The 21,668-nt window shown below is 52.6% G+C and overlaps 4 non-coding genes across 4 annotated transcripts; 3 read left to right on the top strand and 1 right to left on the bottom strand.

Moving 5' to 3' along the window:
- Positions 1 to 3,042: 3,042 nt before the first annotated feature.
- TRNAA-CGC (transfer RNA alanine (anticodon CGC)) lies at positions 3,043 to 3,115 on the bottom strand. The gene has a single exon. It is a non-coding gene; the product is annotated as a tRNA-Ala (tRNA).
- Positions 3,116 to 9,464: 6,349 nt separating this feature from the next.
- TRNAS-GCU (transfer RNA serine (anticodon GCU)) lies at positions 9,465 to 9,546 on the top strand. The gene has a single exon. It is a non-coding gene; the product is annotated as a tRNA-Ser (tRNA).
- Positions 9,547 to 12,594: 3,048 nt separating this feature from the next.
- On the top strand, positions 12,595 to 12,666 carry TRNAQ-CUG (transfer RNA glutamine (anticodon CUG)). The gene has a single exon. It is a non-coding gene; the product is annotated as a tRNA-Gln (tRNA).
- A 3,640-nt stretch (positions 12,667 to 16,306) lies between these two features.
- Positions 16,307 to 16,379, top strand: TRNAA-AGC (transfer RNA alanine (anticodon AGC)). The gene has a single exon. It is a non-coding gene; the product is annotated as a tRNA-Ala (tRNA).
- The last annotated feature ends 5,289 nt before the right edge of the window (positions 16,380 to 21,668 follow it).

The following is a 21,668-nucleotide window of genomic DNA, read 5'->3' as shown; positions in this document are numbered from 1 at the left end:
AACACAGAGGCTCCTGGGGAAGGGCAGTCACTTTGCGGAACACCAGCTGGGAAACACGGGCCTGTGTGAACGTTGGCAAAAAAAGACATGTCAATGACACGACCGGAGCTGAACTGAGATCTTTGGGAGCTGGGTGGAAGAAGTGTCTGGGAAATCCCAAAGCAGTAGTGCTGTGACATGGAGCCTCCCATCAGGAGCAGGTGCTTCCACCCTGGTGTGTGAGGGTTGCGACCTGGCACTAAGGGATGTGACCTTGAGACAGATTAAAGATCTCAGGATGTGGAAGTTGGCGTTAAGCAGAAGTGCCTTGCATCTAATGGTGGGCAGTATGGAGTCCCCAGAGATGTAGCACAGGGAAACTGGGACATTGCAGAAAAGGAAGTCGAGAGTAACCACTCTGCTTTGTGGCAAACACCAGACACCAACCTCTGGACACAGCTTAGAAGGCCAGACCGCTTTCCATTGCACCACACATCTCTGGCACACAGAGGCTAGGGACACCCAACATATGAGCTCCCCTCTCTCACTCTCCTGGCTAAGGACCATCCCATCCCTCTCCCTTTATGTACTGGGACAGAGTTGTGCCCCTCACTCCACAGTGACACACCTCTGGGCCCCAGAATTCAAGGGAACAATTCCAGAACTATGAGAAAGATCCCTGCAGGGCAGAACATTTTGAAGAGAGACACAGACGGACAGTCAGACAGACAGAGAGACAGACAGATTATTTGGGTTCTTTTTTATGTACCTCTTTTGTTCCAGAGCCTTCGGGTGTGTTCACCCAAGGGGCTGCCGGGGTCAGGACATGAGCCCTGCAGAGCAGGGGTGGGTGTGGCAGTGACATCACACGGGCCTTTTGCAGAGCAGTCGCTGATTGGTTAAAGGAGGTGGGGAGGTGATGACCTCACAGACAGTGCACAACAATGGCCAGGTGGGACAGGCTGCAGGACAGGGGCCATCTCAGAGTCCCCCAGGGCTTTGCTGCAGGGAGTCTTTTTCTTGAGAGCTCTGCCCTGGAGGCTGGGGAGAGAATTCAGGGTGAGGAAGATGAGCGTGAGGAGAAGCCTCTTTGGTGTGTTCTCCTTCCCCACCACTAACTGCGCTGGATGGCAGACGTCCCTGTGGGGAAGGTCGAGTCTGATCCAGCTGGTACTGGGCAAATTGAAGGCAGGAAAACAACAGCTTCAGGTTCTGCAATCCCCAATGGAACCGCACAGTAAATGAATCAGGATTCTCCTTCCAGCTCCCTTGGCCCAGAGCTGGAAAGCGCAACAGTCTGTGAGCCACTAATGCCTTTTTCTCTGGCGCAGGGCTACCAGGCCATCTGCCACAGAAAAGTCTCTTGTAATGTGCAGTGCAGCTGTACATGAAAAAGAGACCTGTTCTACCGACTGCACTGGCTCCGCGCTGAGGTCAATTTTGTCAGCCTTAATTTGTTGTGTCGATATTGCGGGAGGTGTAGGAAGTGTTGGGGACAGCTGCAGCACCAGTGAGTGGCAAGATCAAGATTTCCAAATACAGCGGCTACACACAGGAAGCCTATTTCAGATGCAGCCATTGGACACGCTACAGCTGATTTCAAAATAGGCTCCAGTCCCTGTCTTAGCAGCCCCTGTTCCCAAGAGCTGCTCTTACTCGTACAAGGAGGTTTACGCCTTTCAAAATAAGCCAACCCCAATTTATTTCTGAATTATTTCAAAGCAGCGGTTGCCTTGTGCAGAAGCTGGGATAGTTATTTTGAAATAGCTTTGCTGTGTAGAACCCCCTTATGAACCCAGGGCTGTGACAGGCACAGCAGCAGCTGCTCAGAAGACACCCAGCACTGCAAGTCAGGTTGTCACTCACCAGCACCCCAGGGACAGGGGATTTGGAATGGTAAATGAGTCAGGGGAGTAAAGGGCAGAGCCTCCCCCACACCCAGCAAAGCATCTGCATCCTGCCAGCTCCTCTCAGCAGGACTCTGGCCTGCTCCCTACAAGCCACTCAACCTCTTTCCTTGATCTTTGGCCCTTGCTGTCTCGAGCAGTCAAGCAAAGGGGAACAGACCAGCACCCTGAAGCTGTCTCCGAGGTAGCAAAGGGCTGAGTGTTAACCAAACAAGCCAGCCAACCCACAGAGGACCAGGGTTCTCCGAGGTGCTTTCAGAAAGGAGCAACTGGCAGTTGCAAGGACAGTATTACCCCTGCAGTGAGATCGCTGTCCCTCCCCCGCAGCTCAGCATCCCACCTGGGCATTCCCAAACTCCCTCCCCCCACCATCCTGAGCCCCAACCTGGCTCCCCTCCCCCCCGCCCCAGTCTGTGTCTCCCATTCCCCACTGCCCTGAGCCCTGGCTAGAAATTCCCTCAGACCCAGCTGCCCCTCACCCCCTGTCCTAGGCCCCTGCCGGGTGTTGCCTCAGACCCTGCCTATCCCCTACCCCCACTGCCCTGAGAACGACACTAACAAGGCCCATGTTCCCTGCCAGAGGGGTCACAGCATCACCACCTGCTGCAACGTGCTTCCTCTGGAGGGTCCCCAGCCTGCTGCCTGCTGCTGAGCTCAGCTGCTCCCAGCTCACCCAGAGCACAGGGCCCTAGACCAGCAGCTGCCCTGTCTGCTCTCCTACCACAGACACAGAGCCCACAGGAGCAGACCCCACAGCTGTCACCCCAACTCCAGAACCTCTGTGTATGCAGCACTCAGCCTGCCCACCAAATGACACACCTGCAACTTTTTCCTACCTGCTGCAGGGGTATCTCCCTATGAGGTAAATGGCTCACGTGCGCATCACCACTTTCTCTCAGCTGAGGCAGTCCATGGCCACGGCCTCCTCTTTCAAATCCAGCCTCCACATCAAACGTGTGTCTGTTCCCACCGGGTGGGAGAGGAGATGCTCAAAGTGCTCTCTTGAGCCCTTGCACACAGCTCAGCTCAGCTCAGCGAGCTACAGATCCCCCCCCTGTACATTGAGAGCTTTCTGGGGGGTAACCGAGAAGGAGGAGGAAGGAGGCACTGCTCTCACACTGCCTTGGAAGAAAAGTGTGGAAAATGGAGTAGTCATTGGAGAATGTGGGTATCGATCCCACTACCTCTTGCATGCGAAGCAAGCGCTCTACCATTTGAGCTAATTCCCCTGACTATATGCCAAATTTGTGCCCCAGCCCCCTCACTGTTGAGTCCCTATGTCCCTGCAGCTCCCTGGCTCCTTTTCTAAGACGCCACTTGTAAGACCCGTTCCTACCAGCTGGCTGGCTGAGCTGTTCAGACAGTGCTGCTAATAATGCCAAAATGACAGTTTCCAGCTCTAGGTGAGCCCTTGGGGCATCTTGACTTAGTGGCCTGGCTGCTCTGGACAGGGAGGTTCCTGTGGCTTTGTAGTGTCTGGTGTCCTCTGCACATGTTCTGGGGGCTGTGTCCCCTCCCTGGACTCAGCTTGATTAAGCTCCGTGGGCAGGTGAGGTACATGTAACGGGTGACTGTGTGAACTGCAGGGGTCTGTAGCATGCGGTGCTTTGGTAGATGCTTCATTTCTGAGAGCAGCTGCAGTGGAGAGTTAGTGGTCTGTGGGAGGAGGGGTTTCCTCTGGGGCATATTTTTAACCTTTTACTGAATAGCCAAGTCTGTGATTTATTTCTCAAGCCATTTTCAGAGTGTCCCATCTGGGTGTGTTTAACAGCTGGAGCAGGTAGAATGGGTGATTAAACAGAGGTTCTGAAATGGGGCGTTAATATTCTTTTTAGAATGACGTCATATGAAATAATCATCAGACTCATTGCTCCTTGTCAGTTATCAGCTGCTTAAATCTGATTGTCTTCCCTACCTATGAGCTGTTCCAAATATGTATTTACAACAAAGATATTTATTTGTACCCATGAGGCAAATCTACACGACACCAGCATTGGTGTCACCCATGAAAAATTCATTCCGCCCCAAAGGAAATTCCACCAGCCCGAGGATGGGCAATGTCCAAGGGAACACAGATGTGGCCTTGGTTCTCTGGTGGCTGACAAAGGAAGGGATGAGGGCTGCAGAGGTTGAGGCTCGTGGGCTGCTGCCCTCCCCCAATGGCCAGACCACTGGACGTATGCAGTACAGAAGCTGTTATTCTGGATAGTTCTGCAGAAACCTTTTCCTCCCTGCCCTGGAATTGAATGGGGGGAGGAAGGTGTGGACTGTTTGATGTTACACCACTGCGGGGAATGTGCAGACTGTTTGATGTTACACCACGGAAGGGGACAATGCTACTCCTTTTGCCTGACACCTCTCAGATATTCATGTGATTTTTCTGGCCAAGGTTGGGAAACTTATTTATTCAGCCTAGTGCACTCCCCTGTGGGAACAAGAGCCCCCAGAATGCAGGTGGGTATCTCCCCTTTGGTCTTCATTTCAACTCCTCTCTTGTGGAACCTCTCTGCTAAGAAGTGAGCCCAAAAGGCCTTCTGAGCCACGCTCAGAGAGGAGGAGGAGGTGGTTAGAGTCTTGTTTCAGCCAGCTGGCAGTTTACTCTGCTGCTCTACAAGCCTGCACCAAATCTTTGCAATTGGGCTCTGTAATTTGATGGCTCTCACCATTTGACTGTCAACATTTTCTCCCTTTCTTATTTCGGAAGAAAGCTTTCGAATTTAGATTATACAGTATTGGCACAGTCTGCCCTTTTGGGTAAGAAGCTGAGAGGGAAGGCTGCTTCCAGTAATAAGGAAACTCACACAAAGGTCATCAGTAGCAGACTCTTAACAGCACTGTGCCTGGGTGGGCTTGAATCTCCATCTTTCCGGTTAATAGCTACAGGATTAGCACATGGCTGCAAAGCCACTCACCAGCAGAACACTCGCCCTCTGCCAGCGTCAGTGCAGGATACTCACCAGACTGCATGCTGGGTAAAGCCTTCACAGCTGAGTGGTGTGGCGTAGCAGAAGTGTGCTGTGCCCATAACCCAGTGGTCAATGGATGAAAATGGTTCTCTGCCAGCTGTAGAGACTTTGAAAATAGCAGCCTGCCCCACTTCTGCTGCAAGTCTGCATCAAAAACTTTGCAATTTGATTGTTTTGGCAATTTTACCCTCCACCTCGTCTTTCTTCTTATTAATAAATGCAAAAGGATTGGCCCAGTGGGCTCTTTTCGCTAAGGTCTTCTGGGTACCTTGACCTGGGGCTGTGGCAGGTCGTTTGGAACTGGAAGAACCTGGGTGGATTTGGTGAGATTGGTTTACGTCTGTGTGAGGAGGATACGGGCTGTGGCACAAGGGAAGCTGGGTGTGCAAGAAAACTGCTTGTGTGACTTCTTGCTGGCCAGGCTGGCAACAGATGTGGTCTTTGTGACTGATCTGGTGCCATGTGGGGAGAACACCCAGTGCTGGGCTGTAAGCAGCCCTGTGAAGCAAAGGGGTGTTGCACCCCCATCCCCAGAAGAAGGGGATGCCTGCTGGAGGCCTCAGTGGGTGAGCCCAGAACACCTGTGCCCAGCCCCACAGAGACTGACACAGGAGACAGGACATGCTCATGACAGGACCCAGGGCTCACTAAAAGACTGGGTGTGTAGAGGCTGAGTCTGACTAATGGACTGCCCTAGGGCTGGGGCTTTTACGTTGACTGCCCACCTGCAGCCCTGTTAAATGGGACTGGGGCCCATGGAGACTGCTGTCTGCCCAGAACCAGGCAGTGCCTTGATTTGGAGAGGTCTTGTGGCCTGCTCCACCCCAGAGGGGGCGCACAGGCCTGACCCAACCTCTACACCCAGTTTGAAGCAATTTGCCCTGGTTTGGCTCTCTCAGCTGTACCCAGAGTATCCTCCTGTCTTCCAGACACATGAAGAGAGAGAGAGAGATCCAGTGTATGGAGAGGTTCCTGGCCACCCTATCCCAGTGACCCCTGCCTGCCTTGGGGACAGGTGCTTCTCGGCCCAGGTTAGGGAGTGTCGGCTGGGATATCTCGGCACAGCGAATTCAACACACTGCGTGAGTCCAGGAAAGGTGGTATCATTGCACATGGGCTCTCCCTGGGCCCTCTTCTCTGCAACAGTGAGGTCCTGGGTGTCCTCCTCACCCCGGCTGCCACCCTCAGCCACCCCCTCCCAGACAGCCACCCACCCAAAGCTCCTCCTTCACAGGCCAGCTCTGGGCTTTGGCTGTGCGGGGAGGAACCAATGGTCACATGGCAGCTCCACCCAGGCGCAGCCAGTGTCTCCCAGGACAGGACAGAGCAGGCCCGGCTCAGGCAGTGCTGCTGCGTTAGCTCAGTGGGTTTATTGAGGACACAGGCACAGCTGACAGCAGGGTCACTGGAACAGCCTGGCCCAGAGCTCCTGGTGCAGGGCTGGGAGCGTCTCACCAGGGAAGAACTTCCCCTTCCCAGTTCCCAAAGGCCCCATTGTCCTTCTCGCAGAGCGTGGAGAGCACGTGCAGCATCCCTCGGACACTCGCCTCCACCGTCAGTAGAGCCTGCGGGGGGGAAGCAGAGTTAGGGGGGAGCCTGCCCTGGGACTGACTCAGGACACCAGGGGCCCACAGGCAGGGTCCAGCTGGCATTCCCTTGAACTGTCCCACACCCGAGTGGCATGAATTTTCTTATGTGTGTCGAGGTGAGGGGGTGCAACACGCAGCTGACGTGTGACTCCTCCCCTTCACCCTGGTGCACATAACACAATTCATGTGGTGGGAGAGGGGCAAGGGGTCTGAGTGGGGGAGGGGCTCCGGGCTGGGACAGAGGGTTGGGGTACAGAAGTGTGAGGGCTCTGGCTGGGAGTTTGGGCTTTAGGGAGGCACGAGACATTAGGGATTTGGGCTGCCGGGAGGAAGCTCTGGGTGTGGAAGATGCTCAGGACTGGGGTGGGTGTGAGGATGGGTGTCCAGGCTCTGAGCTGGGGTGCTGGAGTGGGTTTAGGCTCTGGGTAGGGAGTGGGGTGTAGAGGGGGTCCAGGGTGATGGCTGGGAGTTGGGCTTTTGGGTACATGAGGACACTGGGTGGAGATCACAGATATCACCCCCATGGAAGTACCTGCGAGCTGGTGCGCATGACGACCAGCTCCCCCTCTCCGGCTCCTCACAGCAGCAGCTCTGCTCACCTTCACTCTGGGATGCCAGCAGCTTGAGGAACCAAGCAAGTGGCAGCAGGAGGTTGGAAGCCCAGGGCACAGCACTGAATCCCTGAGGGCATCTGAGTGGGACGCGATCCCTCAGTGCAGGGCAGAGGTGGAGGGCAGGATGGGTTCCAGTGTAACCATTACCCCTACAATGAATATCGGCCACAACATGTGGCTACCACTGGCCTCTCCCAGCGAGATCGCTAACTGGTCAGAGCCGGAATTCCCCATGTGTGTCTGCACAGCACCAGGATGGACAGCGACAATCAGGATCCCATCTCCGCCGTACCCCAAGGCCTGGCACTTGGTGAGCATGTTCAGAGCAGCCTGTGGGCGAGATGCCATGAGCAGAGAAAGCAGAGTGTGGGGGAGGGAATGAACCCTGTAGGAAATGACTTGCCCTTTCGAGGGGAGGGATGGGAAAGGCTGACAAAGAAGTGAGGCGGCATTAATTTTAATTTTGTCTTTCCATGTGCAGAACAAATTTTATGTCCACTGACACATGTGTGGACGGGCACCGCCAATAAAAACACATGCTGCTGGCTGTGGGTGCTCTGCTAATCAGCTGGGCAGCATTTGAATTTCTCCTGGATGGCCACTCCAGCACTCAGCTTCTGGGAAGCACTCGTGAGAACAAAACACTCCTGTGGGCTGCACTCTCTCATGCTCTCAATGATGACAGCAACCCACAGAGATGTGGGTATAGCTGCCCTTTGATAAGCCACTGATGCTGAGGTCTCCAGTGAGCTATGACAGGTTAGCACACCCGAGAGCCGTGCTGAGGCTGCTCTCGGTTATGCAGGGTCTGGTTCGTTAGGGAAAAGTGGAAATGTGACATTGATGCTCCTCTTGGTTTTCCCATAACTTTTCCGGATACAGTGAGGATCTGGCCCCCCTTCAGTTAAACTAGGGATGGTCTCTAAATGGGGTACGCCCACCCTTAGAAGGGGCTAGAATTAACAGCTCCTCAGTGACCCTTCCCTGAGCTAACACTGGCTCGACTGGCGCTGAGCTGCACCCGGCCCATCACTGCATGGGGATTTCTCTGGCGGGAGACAGACACAACAGAAAGTTCCTCACCGGATGGGAACTCAGATCTAAAGCTGTGAGCTTCCACGGCTGTAAGTGGTGTTGTACGTAGGGGAGGGAGAAAATGGCAGTGGGTGAAATAAGACTATCATACTTGCCCTTTATAAAGCTATGGTATCCCCACATCTTGAGTACTGTGTGCAGATGTGGTCTCCTCACCTCAGAAAAGATATATTGGCATTAGAAAAGGTTCAGAAAAGGGCAACTAAAATTACAAAGGGTTTGGAAGGGGTCCCACATCAGGAGAGGCGACAGAGACTGGGACTTTTTAGTCTAGAAAAGAGGAGACTGAGGGGCGATATGATAGAGGTAGATACAATCATGAATGGAGTGGAGAAAGTGGACACAGAAAAGTTATTTACTTGTTCCCATACTAAAAGAAGGAGAGGACACCAAATGAAATTAATGGGTAGCAGGTTCAAAACTAATAAAAGAAAGTTTTTCTTCACACAGAGCACAGTCAAGCTGTGGAACTCCTTTCCAGAGGAGGCTGTGAAGGCCAGGACTCGAACAGAGTTTAAAAAAGAGCTTGATAAATATTTGGAGGTTAGGTCCATAGATGGCTATTAGCAAGGGGTAAGGGATGGTGCTGAGCCTTTTGTTGAAGGCGGGAGACGGATGGCAGGAGAGAAATCGCTTGACCGTTGTCTTCGGTTCACCTCCTCTGGGGCACCCGGCACTGGCTACTGTCGGCAGACAGGATACTGGGCTAGATGGACCTTTGCTCTGACCCAGTATGGCCGTTCTTATGTTCACCTTATCGACTGGGTAAGGGCAGCTATGTTCTTATGTTATTTCTTAAGAGCCTTTCTGTGGGCACTGCTGAGCAGGGACCCCAGGGTTTCCAGGGTGGGACAGCCACATGGACACCTGCCTCAGGCCCTGTGGCTGGTGCTGCAGACTGATCTATTGCTCTCAGTGTCAGAGAGAGGGGAGTGTGACATTCAACCCCACAGGCAAGTGTCTGCCCCTTTCCCAGCTGTGCACAGCCCAGCTCATCCCAGCTGCTGGGAGAGACCAGAGCCCCTGAGCCAGCCTTAGGGGCAGGCCCTTCTCTCAGAGGTAGCTGCCCATGTCAGTGGCTGCAGCTGAGCCAGGGCTGCTCCCAATCTTGTCCCCATGTCTGGCTGGGGTGCTGCACCCCGGCTGTGTTTGGGGCCCTGCTCACCCCAGGAAGTCGCACTGCAGGGAACAGGAGTGAGAGTAGCACTGCCGGGCCAAATCTGCCCATCCTGTGTCCCTGGCACACCAGTGAGTTGTAGAAAGGTTCCTGGTAGGGTTGATTTTGGGACATATGAAAAACTTGCAGCAGGAGAAGATGAGGTGGCCGAGTGGTTAAGGCGATGGACTGCTAATCCATTGTGCTCTGCACGCATGGGTTCAAATCCCATCCTCATCGCATCTTTCTTTGTTGATTTCCAGCCTTATATTGGTATGCTACTTCCACCACAGCTGAGCCTGCTGCCTCCAAGCACAGGACACCTCTGTGAGCCTGAGCTGAGCTCCAGCTGGCAGAGGTGGGGGTGGGATGATTTCATTTGCCCTGAAAGTGCCAAGCCTGACTCCAGTGTCAGCTCCACTCACCTCTGCCCCCTGCAGTGCTGCTGCCTGGAGCTAAGTAGGGCCCAAACACAGCCAGGGGTGTAGTTCCCTGGCAAGGAGGGGGCAGCCCTGACTCAGCTGAGGTCAGGCACAGATGCAGCTGCCTCTGAGTGAATTGCTGGTTCCCCAAGGCTTGATGCAGTGCTCTGGTCTCTCCCAGCTCCTGGGCTGGGCAGTGCACATCTGGGAAAAGAGCAGATACTTGCCCGGGGAAGGAATGTTTCTCTGCCCCTGACAGCAATAGATCCAGCCACAGGGCCTGGGGCAGGTCTCCATTCAACTGTTCCCCCCCACGCAAGTCCTGAGTTCTTCTGTGCTTCTCAGCAGCTGGGAAAAGGCTCTTTGGGACATATCTCCTGCTCCACAGCTGAAAGGAGCACACAGGAGCTGCTGGGTTCAGCTCCCAGGGGTGCCGGGCTGCTACCTTCTGCAGCCCCTGGTGTTGGACCTGACAGGACATGGGGCTGAAGGGACCTTTGTTCTAACCCACAATGGATGTTCTGAAGGTTCACATGCTCGTGACAGGTCAGTGCTCCAGGCCCTCCTGGACACTCCTGTCCTTGTGGGAAAGGAGCCGCTCTGGGCTTTCAGGTCAACCTGCACATAGCGACTGCTACACTGTGGGGTGGCTCTTGCAGTGCTGCTGAGGGCGGCTTTGTGTGCTGTGTCTGAGACTGGAACCCCCAAGCCCTTTTGGGGTAACGACTGCAGCAGGACAGGTCAGTGTCCTGGCTCCAAAGCAGCCAGACCCACTAAAATGCCGGAGAGTCCAGGGAAACACTTCCCTGCCCCTGGGCTGTTTTCACTAGCTTAACTCCCTTCCAGAATTGACCTGAGTGAGACGCTGACACGGCCACTTCTCAGCCCCAGCCAGGGCACTCAGCCACTAGCACACCCAGGTGCCGCTCTCAGAGCTGGGGCAGCTGGGTTTGGCTTGTGCTGCAGGGCTGTAAAATGCCAGGGGAGTCACTTTCCTTGAGTGCTCCTTCCTGCCCCATCTTCCCCTGCCCACTCCCAGCCATCGCTCCCAACCCTTGTTGTTACTCGCGCCAACTGGCCAGAGGGGAACATTTCTCTGAAGCCCCCAGAGCTCATTTTTCTTTTCTTTGCTTTTCCAGTTACCAGTCTGGAAAGAAGTCATGGAGATGCAAAGATTGGCAAGCTCGGTGGTGATTGGGTGGGAATATCTGGCTGAGGGAGGCCACAACAGCCTTGGTTGGGAGTTCACAGAGGCTCTGGCCACACTAGCCTCTTGTTTGAGAGGGGCTGTGGTAATGAGCCACGTCGCCAGATGCTAATGAGGCACTGCCGTGAATGTGCAGCACCCCATTAACAGAATGGCAGCCACTCTTGCTTTGAAAGTGCTGCTTTCAGAATACATGCTGTGAGTGTAATAGGGGACCCTTCGAAACACTCCCCTGGATTTCAAAAGCCCCTTCTTCCCAAACAGCATCTGGTACAGTAGAGGAAACTTGAACTCAGAACGTTTCTTTGCAATATTGGCCCCAAGCCATTGCACTACTGAAACACGAGCAGCTCACCGCTTTGTACACCTCAGAGCTCAGCTCAGTCATAGCCAAGGTTGGATCAACAGCTAAGAGGCCCTCACCCCTGCATGGCTTTTTTGGGGGTGGCAGCCAAAAAGGAAGAGGAAAGACACTGACCGCCTATGGTTAGACTGCAGGTGTATCTCAAAGTAACTGGCGCAGTTTGTGCATTGCCAATTGCATGGTTCATCTGGAAATACCTTATTTGAAATGTGGGCCAATTGCAAAGGTTCCATTTGCCCTCTCTGCAGGAGGGGGAGCAGAACCAGAGTAGAGCACTGAAATGTCTGTACCTCTGTGGCCCTAAATAGCAGCTGCAGTCTAACCATCTCAAGGAAGCAAGCTGCAGGATCATCAAAAGTGCCAGATAGAAAAATTACTGCCACTGACTGCAAACTCAGCAGCATCTGATTGATTGGTGGGTGTCCTTCAGCAGGTTCTTTTTGCAGTGATTGATGATGCTCCAAGCAGATGAGAGAGAGGTGCCCCACACATGCTGGTAATCTGTCTCCCTAAGTGGCTGTAGCTCTGTTAGTGGGAGAAACCAGAGAAGCAGGGGATGAGCTGTAATATGTGCATCGAGAAACAAAGTTTAATCAAACCCCCTTTGGAAAACCACTGTGAGCTGGGGAAGGGACAGAAGCTGGGAGAAACAGTGTTTGTCCTGCAGGGGAATAAAGATGAATGAATCCAAGGAGCACTCTGTGTGTGGTGGTACAGTTCCGTGGTAGGCTGTCTAAATACAGTTTAAGAGATTTTTGTTCAAATCTAAAGACCTCCCTTTTCCCATCACATTCTGGATTTCTATTCTATGCGTATTTCTCATATGGAGATGAACCCTCAACATTTGCTACTGCCAATGCATATAACCCTAGCAAACCCTTCAGTCATCTGACAAGAGAGAGTGATGTGAGCATAGAGGTGCTCACTGAGAGTCTATAAAATGTATCCCATTCAGCCACATCTATCTGCGCACTTTTAAATGTGTGTGAATTCAGAGCCAGGGTTATTGTATCCTCCCTCACCCAGGTATTCCTCGACAATCACCACCAGCCTGTCTTGTCTCTGCCTCTCCATTAGTTCTCTCCAGGCTGGTTACTTTAAAAGAATAATGAACCTGTCTAGTCTCTCTGGGCTTAGCAGAGAGAAGGGCAGGGATTGATGTCTGGGGGAGGACAGCAGCAGAGATGGGGCAGGAAGCAGTGTCCTGAGTGGCGAAACAGCTGGAGGGTGGCAAGCGCTGCAGGGTGCCAGCTTAAAAATAGTTACAGGAGCTGAGAAAAAAAAAAAAAGGGACCGGTCCTATGGTGTAATGGGCAGCACTCAGGACTCTGAATCCTGTGATCTGAGTTCAAATCTCAGTGGGACCTTCTGTTTGTTCAGTGTAAATCTCTTCCCGGTCTGTAAATCAAGGGGGACTCTTTGTGCATGTGAGTGACAATTTCTTCCTCTTGGTTGAGGAATGAGGCTCCCTGGAGCTGGGTCTCTTGTTGGGTTGGTTCACTAATATACCTGCAATAAGTTCAGCCTCAAGAACACAGCAGCCCTTCTAGGAATTCAGGAGGACCTGTGGCAGGTGCTGCAAATAGATGCACTGCTGTCAAGGGCAGAGAGAGGGGAGTGCCACATTCATTTCCCCAGGGCAAAGGTCTGCCCCTTGCCCAGCCCAGCAGCTGGGAGAAACCAGAGCCCCTGAGGCAGCCTTGAGGAAAAGGGCCTTCCCTCCCAGGCAGATTCCCATGCCCTTGTCTGCAGCTGAGTCACAGCTGTCCTTTCCCCTCTGCCTGGCTGAGGCATCGCATTCCCCAGGTGTGTTTGGGGCCCTGCTTAGCAGGGGGGAGTGTGGCACTTTTGAGCTGACATCAGAGATATGTTGGGCCCTGCCTTGGAAAATTAAAGCTTCCCCCTCCAGCCTCATGCAGTTACCTTGTGCTTGGAGTCTGCCCAGCAGAGGAGCTGGAACCCAGCAGGGTCGGGGATGGCGTGTGTTGAAAGCAGGAGGCACAGAAGAGACTTCAGTAGGAAAGGAAGCAGAAAGGCCAAACAATAACAGGATTTGAATGCAGTGTGCAGAGTACAACACATTAGCAATCCTTTTCCTTTTCCCCTCAGCCACCTCACCTGAGTGGTGCCTGGGCTTTTGAAACATCCCAAGGTGAGCACTGCCAGGAACCTTTCTGCCACTCCTTGGCTGGCTGGGGACACCCGAGGGGCAGGTGTGGCTGTTTAAAGAGGCCTCCTGTGCTATTGTGAACTTCTTTGCTCCTCCCCTGGGCTCACCTTGTCCTGTAGAAACACATTCAGTGGGCACCTTTGCTGAGCTAATGTCCCTGCAGCTGCCTGGCCTGGGCCTCTGCCTCGGGTGCTGTAGGGCAACCGATTAGAGAGAGAGAGAATTGGCCTCATCTGGGCTCTGGCCTGTGCAGCTCCACTGTCCCTGTACAAGCATTTAAAGTCATATCATTAACACCACAGACTCCAATCCTGTCCCTGGGCGCACACACACCACAGGGCAGTGAGTGTGTCGGGGAAGCTGGGCTTGCATTGGCTGCATGCATTGGCCCAGAGCCCCCTAAATCAAGACATGAGTGAGACAGGCTAACACCAGCACCACTGCCATGGGTCAGAAGGTGGCCCTGTGAGTAAAGAGACAAGACATTCACAGAGTGACACTTGAGAGGCTGAGGGTTCAGAGCCAGTCCAGCCAACTGAAGGGGGAGGTGTAGGAAGGAGTCCAGCGAGAAGCAGTGAGAGCTGGGAGGGGAAAGCCCAGTTGTATGGGGTGTCAGGTCCCCCTGGGGCTGGAGCAGATGGAGGATGGGCCTAGGTTCCCCCAGCTGCCACTGAGGTCATGGTGTAGACCAGGCCTGTGGCAGGGAATGAGAAGACTGCAGGGTCACTGTGGGAGTGACAGAGAATTGAAGGACTTGGTCCCAGGAGGGGGGAAATGCCAAGTTATCCAGACAAATGCTGACTCAAAAGCTGGACCTTTGCAGCTTCTGCCAGTGAGAGGTGCTGCCACAGCAAACGGGACAGGTGTCGTCACAGCAGGGGCCACATCTTGAGCAAATGAAGGGAAGAAAAACACACACAAGGACACCAGCCACCAGCCCCCACTTGTCCTGACACACTGTCAGAGAAAGGCAGAAGAAGGGCTAGTTTGGGCTTGGGAACCCTGCAGCTTTCTCATCCTGAGCAAGAAGCGCACCCTGAGACCACCCTCAGAAAAGGAGCTCTGGGTGCTCTTCAGGACCACGTTTCAGCAAAGAGCCAGTAGCTGATAAAAACAACAAGAAGTCCTTTGGCGCCTCACAGACGAGCAGCTATTTAGGAGCAGATGCTTCCCTGGGTTTCGTCAGTCCTACTGATAAGTCCTATGTCAAACTTCAGGACTACCACTGTGCAGACGTAACTTTGTGTGCCCCAGCCCCAGCCATGAGGCAGCTGCAGGAACGCTGTGGCCTCTGGAATGAGTTCAGTGGGTCAGAAGAGCTCATTCAGCCAGAGGGGAATTGGCTCAAGTGGTAGAGCGCTTGCTCAGCACGAGAGAGACAGTAGCACTGATGCCCACGTTCTCCAGGGGGAGGTGTGTTTTTATTCCCTCTTCTCCAAGGCAGTGTCAGGCCAGGGGCTAAGTGCTTCTAGTGCCTCCTTCCTCTTCCCACTTGGTAGCCCCCCACCAAAACAAGCCCACGCAGGGCAGAAAACTGCTGGTCCCGGCCCTCCGAAATACTGTTCAAACCCATCAGGGTTTTTAGAGACACGTCACTTCTTAGTTAATATTTGAGAAGGAAAAATATCACGAGCATGGAAATTCTTTCCCAGAACGGCCATTCCCATTGCATGGAGCACCAGTGCTCCACACAACAGCCTGGGAATGACTGGCTGAGAATCAGCACACGGGATCATTTCCAGGGCAGAAGGCAATATGCCGCCTCTATGATAGACCCAACCTGGAAAGCAGCGTATGGAAACTGGAAACACAGAAATGATCCAGGCGCACGGACAGTACAGACAGAATGCCTGTCCACACTGGAGCTGGGGGCATGAGCTGGCTGGCTTATGTTGGTGGACAGCAGCAGCCTGACCCTTGTTAGCCCAGTTCCTACCAGCTGCCTGGCTGAGCTTTTTAGACACAGCTGCTAATAATGCCATGGTGACAGTTTCAAGCTCTATGTGAGCCCTTGGGGCATCTTGATGAAGTGGCCTGGCTGCTATGGACAGGGAGGTTCCATCACGCACAGGGAGCTGTTCCGTGCCAGCCTTGTGGGAGGGCTCTGTGGGAATCCCTGTCTGCATCACAATGCCACTGCCTGGGGGTGCTGGTGCCTGGCAGCCTGGCTTTGCAGTGCCTGATGGCCTCTGAACAGGTTCCACTGCCTGTGTCACCTCCCTGGGCTCAGAGTTTCACTGATCTACATGGGCTGGTGATATACACACAACAGGGGTGGCTCTGTGAACTGCAGAGGTCTGTAGCATGTCGTGCTTTGGCAGATGCTTCATTTCTGAGAGCAGCTGCAGAGGAGATGATGGACAGTCAGCGTCTGTGGGAGGAGGGATTCACATTGGGGCCCTGGGGCATATTTTTATGCTTTTAATTTCTGGCCATGTGTGTGATTTATTTCTAGAGCTGTTTTCAGAGTGCCCCATCTGGGTGTGTTTACTAGCCAGAGCTGTTAGAAAGCACCACCAGCAGCCCCAGGCAGTGGCATTGTGATGTAGGCAGGGATTCCCATAGAGCCCTCCCACAAGGCTGGACTTGCACAACTCCCTGTGCGTGCTGGAACCTCCCCTTCCACAGCAGCCAGGCCACTTAGTCAAGATGCCCCAAGGGCTCACCTGGAGCTTGAAACCGTCACCGTGACGTTATTATCACCACTGTCGAAACTGCTCAGCCAGCTGGTTGGAACTGGTTTTACAAGTGTCATCTTGGGAAAGGAGTCAGGGGAGCTGCAGGGACATATGGATTCAATAATGAGGTGGCTGGGGCAGAACATTTCCTTGTGCAGAGGGGAATTAGCTCAAATGGTAGAGCGCTTGCTTAGCATGCAAGAGGTAGTGGGATCGATACCCACATTCTCCAGTGCAGACTTTTCTTCTGAGGCAATGGGAGACCCCTCCCCACTTCCTTCTTCTTGGCTGCTCCCCAGGAAGCTCTCCATGGACAGGGGCATTTGGAGGTGTCTGTGCTCAGCTGTGTGCAAGGGCACAAAAGAGCACTTGGACCATCTTCTCTCCCACCTGCTGTGGGGATTCTGAGCAGTGGGGGAGGGGTAGCAAGTGAATTCCAGAGGCCCCAGGGACCCTGCAGCTGCCTCTTGCTCCTTTCTGAAAGGGCCCTTGTGAGCTGTCACTGTGCAGGCTGGCTCGCTCAGTTGGTGTGAGTATGGTTCTCCTAACACCAAGAGTGGGGTCCCAGTAAAAGGGAGGGCCAGAGCTGACAAGGTCTATTCTGTCCAGGTGGAAATGGCCCATTATCAGTAGTTTGGATCAAAATAGGAAAAAGTAAGTCAGATCACACAGGGGGATGTGGCCCATTGTCAGAGTCTAATGTGGAGCTGTTCACACCCAGGGCAGAGAAGCTGCTTTTGGAAGGAGCCAGCAACTCCCAGTATCTGTTTAATCCTTGGTTGATGGAGTTAAATTTGCAAATAAATTGCAGCTCAGAGATTTCTCTCTCAATTTGATTTTTAAAATGTCTTTGTTGTAGAACTGCAACTTTCAAATCTGTTACTGAGTGTCCAGGGAGATTGAAGTGCTCTCCCACAGGTTTGTTTCCATTTCCCTTTCTGATGTCTGGTTTATGTCCATTTAGTTTTTTTCATAGAGACTGTCCAGTTTGGCCAAAGTAAATTGCAGTGGGGTATTGCTGGTGCCCGATGGTATATATTATATTAGTAGATGTGCAGGTAAAGGAGCCCCTGATGGTATGGTTGCTGTTAGGTCCTGTGAGGATATTCGTGGTGTAGATATGCGAGAAGAACTGGCAGCAAGGTTTGTTGCAGGGCTTGGTTCCCTGTTTAGTGTTACTATGTTGTGATCTTTAGTTGGTGGTGAGGAGTTGTTTTAGGTTGGCAGGCTGTCTGTATGCGAGGACAAACCTGCCTCTCAAGGGCTGTGAGAGTGAAGAGTCATTGTCCAGGATGGTTTGCAGATCATGGATGATGTGTTGGAGAGGTCTAAAGTAGTGACTGTATGTGAGATGGCCAGTGGTGTTCTCTTGTTTTCCTTGTGAGACCACTTGTAGCAGGTGGCTTCTGGGTACCCGTCTGGCTCTGTCAATCTGTTTCCTCACTTCCTTTGGTGGGTATTGTAGTTTGAGGAAAGCTTGGTAAAGGTCTTGTAGATGTTTGTCTCTGATGGAGCAGCGCAAATACGGTTGTACCTTCGTGCCTGGCTGTATACAATGGATCATGTAGTCTCCTCTGGATGGAATCTGGAGTTGTGTAGATAAGCATATATGTCTGTGGGTTTTCGGTATAGGGTGGTATTTAAGTGACCATCGCTTATCTGCACAGTTGCAGTAGTGTGCAGGAAGTGGATCACTTTTGTGGACTGGTCCAGACTAAGGTTGATGGTGGGGTAGAAATTTGAAATTCTTCAAGAGCCTCCTTCCCAAACAATGAAGCAGTTGCAGATGTCCTTGTTCTTTCATTGAGCTTTCTCTGCAATTAATATTAGTATCTATATTTGCTGTATGGTCCTTTTATCTTTCCCAAATCCCACCTGCTTGCCTGTTAGATGTTCTTTTATTTTTTATCTCAATCTCTCCATCAGTATCATCAGCAGTAGCTTGCCTAGATGACTTGTTAGGTCAAACCTTCTGTGCACTTCCTTTCTTGTGTATTGTCGCTAGCACGGTTGTTGTCCGTTCCTCAGTGGACTTTCCTTCCTTCCATACAATCTTATATAGTCGGGGTATTTCCTGACACGTTCTTTCTCTGCTGTTTTTGATCATCTCTCGCATGATCTTATTTCTCCAGCATTTGTTTTTCTATAGTCGTACCACTACTTTTTCTACTTCTTTCCTTGAAATATCAGATAAAGCTCTGCTTTGTGCCCACACCTGACTCCCTGCCAGCCCCAACACTTGGGGCTGCCCAGCTTTGATGCTGTTTGGATCTTATAAGGCACCGGAGGAAGCTCAACTTGTGCTGAGTGGGGTCACACAGACCAGGCAGAGCTGTGAATGACTGAGCCCAGCAGCACCAGCTGAATCTCCCTCCAGGCAGGAGGAAGTGTGGGGAAGGCTTTGGCAAGGAGAAGTCAAGTGCAGCTGGGGTTTGTGTGGCGGGGGTTGGTTGGTTTTGTTTTTGTCTAAAACTCTGATATGTGATGTTTGCTTTTCCTCCAAAGATGAGTTTTGCAAGGCCGAGTGTTGCTCAGGGAGCAAGAAGTCTTGAGTTGAACTCCCTGATGCTCCCACCACAGAGTGTGTTTGCTGCTCTCCCTGACTTTGTGTTCCCTACGTTTCTCTTACCATCATATGCCAACAATGCCCAGATGCTTTGTGTGTTGGACAAACTTCTAATTCCCTTCAACAAAGGGTTAATGGGCACAAAACAGGCATCAAAACACTCCGGATCCACAAACCAGTTTGTCAACATTTTAATGGACTGACCATTCTATTAATGACTTAAGAGTATGCATGTTACTGAAAAAAAAATTCCCACCACTATTCAAAGGGAAACAGCTGAGCTGTCTTTTCTACTCAAATTCGGCACATTGACACATTGTTTGAACTGGGATGGGGATTTTCTGATTCACTAAAGGGGCTTATTTGCATACTTGGCTTAATCTAATTCTTGACCTCCCCCGCACCCCCGGCTTCCACCCCTTTGCTCTGTGATTTGCCACCTTGATCATTTTTTTCTGAATTGTCCTCCTTGATTACTGTTTTAGGGTCTCTGTGCCTTTAATATCGAGTCTGTTCTGGTATGGCTATGGTCTGCAGAAGTGGGTCTGTCCAATCAAAGTTTGCCTCCTAAATTGTTTTCCTTGTCCTTAAAGTGCTCCTTGACTGATTTTTGTTTTGACAGAGGGGTTTGTGACCTGTTCCAAGTGGGAAGTTGGTTTCTTGCTTCAGGACTGTGAAGAGAGCTTGGAAATAACCTTGGAAAGGTGAAGTTAGGTGCAGGACTTCTCAGAGCACTGGCTGTGTGTTCCAGGCTGGTTCTGGAGTATGCCCAGTGCCTCCATTCTGATGGTGGCATGTTGCTCAAGGGGTGGGAGAGCTCCGGGGCTCAAGTCCCAGGCAAGCCCTTCTTCTGCCTTTCTCTGATATCTTACCCAGACATCTGAGGGGACCGATGTCTCTTTGCATGTTTTCCTTCTGTTCATTCGTCAGTATGATGAAGCAGCCTTTTGCTACTGGATGGCTCAGCTCAGGCATTAGCTCTGTTAAGATGTTGTCCTCCCAGCGTTTATGTCCCTCCTTGTCACTGGGGCAGCACCACTTGCTGGTGGAAGCCGCAAATGTCCAGCTTCCAGCTTTGCCTTTTTCCTGGATAACTTGGCATTTCCCCCTTTCTAGGCTACAGTCCTTTAATTCCCTGTCACTCCCACAGTGACCCAGGCAGTCCTCTTGTTCCCTGCCACAAGCCACATCTATGCCACACCCTCAGTGGCTGTTGGGGGAATCCCTCCTTCTGGCTGCAGCTCAGCATGGACTCCACATGCAGCACTTCTGCGCTTTCCCTTCTCAGCTTTCCCTTCTCCTTCCCTGGACTGCTTCCTACAACACCCCTTCATTTGGCTGTGCTGGCTATGAACCCTCAGCCCTACAAGGGGCTGCCCTTTACCTGAAGCCTCTGTCTTACCAGCTTCCATCCCTGATTTCTAGTCCCATCTGCTCCTGCTGACAATCTCTGCTGCCAGCCTCTTCCTGCAGGTGCAGCCTGGGCAGTGATTCAGCCAGACACTTAGACACTTGAATGTCACTGAAGAGGATTTCCAGAGTTCCACAACAACCTCTGCAGAAGTGCTGGGGACCACGATTGGCTGGGGCAGTGGTCTCCTGTGTTTATCACTTCCCTGATTCCTGGAGCTTTGAGGCCAGCAGAACTGGGGAGGAAACGGAGATTAAAGAAAACCACTGGAACTGCTGTGGAGGGCAGGTGCCACTGCCAGGGTGCTCCTGCTGCACCTTCCTGTGGGAGTTGTGTAGAGCAGTGCGAGCTTCTGGGGGCTGGCTTTGTGCTTTGGGAGGCTGGGTCCAGGCAAGCCCCAGCCTCACCTTTTCCAGACCCATGAGGAAGCCTGTCCCTTATGTAAAGGTAGTGACTATTAAGCCTTCTTCTGCCACATGGGCTGGAGACCCTGCCCCTGGTTGGGTGTATTTGGACAGTAAGAATTTTGGCCATCATGTCAACACAATGAGGACAGGACAAGACCCCTGTGATGAAGAACATCTCCTGGGATGGGGAAAGGCTGGCCAGGCTGTGTCCAGGGCCCAAGTCCTTCTCAGTCACGTGAAGTAAGTAGCCAAGAGAGAGGAGGGATGGAAATGGCCAAAGCCCCTTCCCAACAGGCTGGCCAGCCTCACCACATGTGCATGCTGGAATCTCTTCCCATCAGGGCTCTAGATTGCTCCCTGCCAGCGAAGTACACAGTGGCAGGGCCGTCCTTATCCATATGCTGACTGCACAGCTGCATAGGGCACCTCAACATTTCCCAGTTGATTGCATTCATTGCAATGGGAGCTGGGCAGATGAGTCCCCAGTCCCAGCCCTGTGTTCCTTCTGTGCTGTGTGGGCCAGGCTGCCAGGGAACAGAGAGGCCCTGGAGATGCCAGAACTGATATACAGGCTCAGAGATTCTGCGTAGACAGTCTTGTGCCTCCAGCAAATCCTCCAGGCGCTGCAGGGCTTTGGGTAGCAGCAGTATCCCTTGTGCAGCAGCGTAGATTGGGGGCATATCAAACTGTGATGCAGCCATGGGGTGGTGCAGTGGGGTAAAGCAGGTTCACCTCCCACTAGCAGCAGCTCCTGGGGGCGAGGGGAAAGTGTCTCCAAGCACATTGTGACATTTTGAACACACCACCCACCACTTCCTATTGGCTGTGGTTCCCCCTTCCTGGCCAATGGGAAACACAGGGCAATTCCTGCATATGTGATTTCCCCCTTCCCTACCTCCCCCAGGGCCTGCAGGGGATGTGTCGTCCACTAAAGAGAAGAGTTGAGACTCCCAGGCCAAGAAGCAGGGCACAGAAGATCCAAAGTCTTCGGTCTTATGAAATTCCCTAAGGGGGGCAGAGCCCAGTCAGCTGCTGGGTCACAGGCTCATCCACCTCATTAAAAATGATGAAATCTGTTACTGCTTCTCAGTTTTTCCTTTCTGCAGACTTATTTTCTTCCACGCGCCCAAATGGGAT

Source organism: Carettochelys insculpta, unplaced genomic scaffold, assembly GCF_033958435.1.
Source record: "Carettochelys insculpta isolate YL-2023 unplaced genomic scaffold, ASM3395843v1 scaffold_0035, whole genome shotgun sequence".
Taxonomy (NCBI): domain Eukaryota; kingdom Metazoa; phylum Chordata; order Testudines; family Carettochelyidae; genus Carettochelys; species Carettochelys insculpta.
The sequence above is the reverse complement of the archived record's forward strand: the minus strand, read 5'-3'. Positions and strand labels throughout refer to the sequence as shown.